We start from the raw sequence: 5,285 nt of genomic DNA, 5'->3' as shown, positions 1-5,285 counted from the left end.
TTCTCCACTGCGGTTCCGTCGATGTGGATAGGGGCATGCTCCCTTCACTGTTTCCTGAATTCCACGATCAGCTCCTTTGTTTTGTTGACATTGAGGGAGAGGTTAGTGGGCGAAGATGGTGTTTAGCTTGTCCGGGAGCAAGGCGTCGGTGTCCACGACATGGCTGGTTTTGTTATGGCTATGGTACAACCCAACACTCAGAGAAACCAACACGACAAAGGGAGTGGAAGAAACAAAAATATTTTAATAAAAGTTCAAATTGTCTTGGTCCAAAAACAACTGAAGTAAAGGAACAGAGTGGGCTAGTCGGCTCCGGAGGAAGGAGAGGCTGAGGCAGGCAGGCAGGCAGGCAGGCAGACCGACAGGCAGGAAGGCAGGCAGGTTGGGAGGTATGTTGAACTGAAGACAAAACAAACGACGGGTTAAGGAGAGTGGAGAGCCAGGCAAAAGACAAAGACAAAATAACTTTACTGGTGAGCCAAGTTACCGCTCTGGTAAGAACAACGATCTGGCGCCGGTGGAGAGCCATGCCCAGGAATAAGTAGTGCAGGTTGATGAGAGAATAGGATGCAGCTGCGTAGGCAGGAATCACTGGAAACAACCCGCAGCTGCACAGGAGAGGCAGATCCTGAGCACGCCCCCTGCTCCACTCCAGACACACCCACATAAAGGGGACAAACACACATACAACAGAAAAAGAGGGGACAAAACAAGGAGGAAGGGAAACAGAAAAGGGAGAGACAAGCTGCCCACATAACAGGTTTTCCCTTTGTAACCCGTGATTGCCTGTAGACCCTGCCCTTTGTAACCCGTGATTGTCTGTAGACCCTGCCACATACGTCTCGTGTCTGAGCCGTTGAATTGCGACTCCCCTTTGTCTCTGTACTGACATTTTCCCTGTTTGTTTGCCTTACGGAGGGAATAACTACACTGTTTGTGTTCGACCATATTCCCAGTCACCTTGCCATGGTTAAATGCGGTGGTTCGCACTTTTAGTTTTGCTCAAATGCTGCCGTCTATCCACGGTTTATGGTTTTGTAGGTTTTAAAAGTCACAGTTGGAAAAACATCGCCTATACACTTCCTGACAAACTCAGTCACCGTGTCCGTGTATACATCAATGTTATTCACATTTGATTGTGAGGTATTATAGGTTGGGTGAACAAAAGGACTTGAGTTTCTGTACGTTATCACAATCACACCATGAGTAGTTAATCATAAAACATACACCACAGCCTTTCTTCTTATTTATTCCTGTCTGCGCAATGTACTGAGAATCCAGCTGGCTGTATGGACGGGGACAGTATATCCGGAGAGAGCCATGATTCCGTGAAACAGAGTATGTTACAGTCCCTGGTGTCTCTCTGGAAGGAGATCCTCGCCCTGAGCTCGTCTACTTTATCGTCCAGAGACTGAACATTAGCGAGTAATATACTCGGAAGTGGTGGACGGCGGACTGGAAGTCCACCCCGAATGCCTCTTCTCCGCTGGCGGCGTCTTGGAGCAGCTTCTGGGATAAGTTCAGTTGCCCTGGGGGGTACGAACAAAGGATCCAATTCGGGAAAGTTGTATTCCTGGTCGTAATGCTGGTGAGTTACCGCCGCTCTGATATCGAAAAGTTATCAGCTTTAATATTGCAGATAGATTGTAACTTCCATCAATGTAATTGTCTGCATCACTTCCAATCCCCCATATGTTTTTTTCCCCGCAAATATATATATATATATATATATATATATATATATATATATATATATATATATATACATGTATATACATACATACATACACATACATACAGTGAGGGAAAAAAGTATTTGATCACCTGCTGATTTTGTACGTTTGCCCACTGACAAAGAAATGATCAGTCTATAATTTTAATGGTAGGTTTCTGGCTCCCAGGTGTCTTTTATAAAGGTAACGAGCTGAGATTAGGAGCACACTCGTAAAGGGAGTGCTCATAATCTCAGCTTGTTACCTGTATAAAAGACACCTGTCCACAGAAGCAATCAATCAATCAGATTCCAAACTCTCCACCATGGCCAAGACCAAAGAGCTCTCCAAAGATGTCAGGGACAAGATTGTAGACCTACACAAGGCTGGAATGGGCTACAAGACCATCGCCAAGCAGCTTGGTGAGAAGGTGACAACAGTTGGTGCGATTATTCGCAAATGGAAGAAACAGAAAAGACCCGTCAATCTCCCTCTGCCTGGGGCTCCATGCAAGATCTCACCTCGTGGAGTTGCAATGATCATGAGAACGGTGAAGAATCAGCCCAGAACTACACGGGAGGATCTTGTCAATGATCTCAAGGCAGCTGGGGCCATAGTCACCAAGAAAACAATTGGTAACACACTACGCCGTGAAGGACTGAAATCCTGCAGCCCCCGCAAGGTCCCCCTGCTCAAGAAAGCACATATACAGGGCCGTCTGAAGTTTGCCAATGAACATCTGAATGATTCAGAGGAGAACTGGGTGAAAGTGTTGTGGTCAGATGAGAAGAAAATCAAGCTCTTTGGCATCAACTCAACTCGCCGTGTTTGGAGGAGGAGGAATGCTGCCTATGACACCAAGAACACCATCCCCACCGTCAAACATGGAGGTGGAAACATTATGCTTTGGGGGTGTTTTTCTACTAAGGGGACAGGACAACTTCACCGCATCAAAGGGACGATGGACGGGGCCATGTACCGTCAAATCTTGGCTGAGAACCTCCTTCCCTCAGCCAGGGCATTGAAAATGGGTCGTGGATGGGTATTCCAGCATGACAATGACCCAAAACACACAGCCAAAGCAACAAAGGAGTGGCTCAAGAAGAAGCACATTAAGGTCTTGGTGTGGCCTAGCCAGTCTCCAGACCTTAATCCCATAGAAAATCTGTGGAGGGAGCTGAAGGTTCGAGTTGCCAAACGTCAGCCTCAAAATCTTAATGACTTGGAGAAGATCTGCAAAGAGGAGTGGAACAAAATCCCTCCTGAGCTGTGTGCAAAACTGGTGGCCAACTATAAGAAACGTCTGACCTCTGTGATTGCCAACAAGGGTTTTCCAACAAAGTACTAAGTCATGTTTTGCAGAGGGGTCAAATACTTATTTCCCTCATTAAAATGCAAATCAATTTATAACATTTTTGACATAAATTCTTCTGGATTTTGTTGTTGTTATTCTGTCTCTCACTGTTCATATAAACCTACCATTAAAATGATAGACTGATCATGTCTTTGTCAGTGGGCAAACATACAAAATCAGCAGGGGATCAAATACTTTTTTCCCTCACATATATACACAAACATATACATATCCTTAAAAAATATATATATTTCCCTTTATTACTTTCCAACCCCACCACCCCTTCCCTAATTGGAGTAAACTAGTGAACAACAATGCTTAGGCCTCTACTTCCAGCTTATACATACAACATACATTTTATGGACACAGTCAATTTTACAATATTTATATGTTGCTTGTTTTTACTCCTGAACTTCCTCTACCCTCAACCTCTCCGTTCATTTTCATGATGTCCATCCGGTTTGCTTCTATATGCCATATCTTTCTAACTGTGCTCTTTCACAAAAGCTCTCAACCTATAACCTATATACTTATGATGGACACAGTATGCTTACATTATTAGTTATCTTGTTGTTATTAATTGTTGTTAGTTGTTATTAGTCCCATCCTTCAACTCCATTCAACACCACCCATCTATCTCTTAACACCATCCATATTGGATTTCTATTTGCCATATATTTTTCAACTGTACTGTGATGTTTTACAAATGTTCTGAACCTTTCTATTCTCATTGTTTCTACAGATTGTAAATTGAAAATAAACATTTTTGCAAAAGTATTATTATATTATTGATTGATTGACTATGACCTTTCAGATCACCCAGTAATGCTATCTGCAGGGTTAGCTCCAGGTAAATATTGCAATCCTTTAGCCGTTCCTGGACCTGTGTCCAAAAACAAGCTACAAATGGACAGTACCAAAACAAATGATCTAATGATTCTGTCTCTTCGCAGCAAAATGTGCAGAGCTGGGAAGATTGTATCCCCCATATAAAAAACATTATATTGGTAGCAAGAACTTTATATAATAAAAAGTTTTGAATCCGGCGTCGTTTTGCGTATCAGTTCATAAAAACTATGCCATGGGATCGGTACATCAAAAATCTCTTCCCAACTATTTTGCAATCTATATGGGACGGCTGTCAATCCTTTGGTCCTTATATGAAACTGGTATACTTTTTAATTTATCACAGTTTTCTTTAACCAATTATGTTCTTTAATGCAAGGCCAACAGACAAGTTCCTTACATTTTCCCCCTTCCAGTTTCCTCTTCCATTTTTGCGGTAATGCTGCAATTATTTGGTTGTAATTTTGGGTAAAGCAGACATTTCCTTATGTTTTTGTTAGCTGCATGTGCAACATAACTCCACCAGTCCTACCGATGATATCATTTACGAAGATTATACATTTTTTTAACATTTTGTCTAAATAAAAAGGTATTTTATCAATTAGTATATTTGAGTTTAACCACAATATTTGTTGCATTATTTGTTCTGTCGTTTCTGGAGGATTAATTTGAAATTGCAACCAGCTTTCTATGGCTTGTTTTAGAAATAGTGATATTTGGGAGATTATTTCCTTTTCAAATAACTGAAAGTGAGAGGTTGTAATCTGAATAAAGGGAAAAAGGCTATTCTTGAACATTGGGTGAGACAATCTTACTAATTTGCTAGAGAACCAGTTCGGATTTAAGTTTAACTTTTGTATGACTGAAGCTTTTAGTGATAGGTCTAATGCTTTAATATTTAATAATTTCTGTCCTCCGAATTCATATTCATTATATAAATAGGCCCGTTTAATTTTGTCTGGCTTATAATTTTAAAAAAAACTGTTCGCTAGGCGTAGGCAAGACCATAAGCAAATAGGTAAACTGGGTTAATACTAAAGAGTTAATCAGGGTGATTTTTCCACAAATTGAAAGGTATTTACCTTTCCATGGTAGCAAGATCGTTTCTATTTTTGCTAACTTTCTATTAAAATGTATTGGAGTGAGATCATTTATTTCATTTGGGATATGTATTCCGAGTATATCCACATCACCATCTGTCACACCCTGGCTCGGGGACTCATTATGTTGAGCCAGGGTGTGTTCATTCTATGTTTTTTGTTTCTTCGGTGGGGTTCTTCTTCTCCCCGTGGACCAGGCCTCCCTAGCTCTCGCCAGACTCTCGATCCATTGCTTCATAGACCAGCCTCACTCCTCTTCACTTAGCGTGGCCC

The 5,285-nt window shown here is 41.7% G+C and overlaps 1 long non-coding RNA gene across 1 annotated transcript; it reads right to left on the bottom strand.

Annotated features, from left to right (window-relative positions):
* Positions 1-224: 224 nt before the first annotated feature.
* Positions 225-572, bottom strand: LOC311114565. Its single transcript, XR_014611130.1, has 2 exons — positions 488-572; positions 225-399 (listed from the first exon to the last, which is right to left on the bottom strand). It is a non-coding gene; the product is annotated as an uncharacterized lncRNA (long non-coding RNA).
* Between the last annotated feature and the right edge of the window lie 4,713 nt (positions 573-5,285).

The sequence above is a fragment of the Coregonus lavaretus genome, assembly GCF_964263955.1.
Source record: "Coregonus lavaretus genome assembly, contig: HAP1_SCAFFOLD_2936, whole genome shotgun sequence".
Taxonomy (NCBI): Eukaryota; Metazoa; Chordata; class Actinopteri; order Salmoniformes; family Salmonidae; genus Coregonus; species Coregonus lavaretus.
Note: the sequence above shows the minus strand (reverse complement) of the source record. Positions and strands in the feature narration are given on the sequence as shown.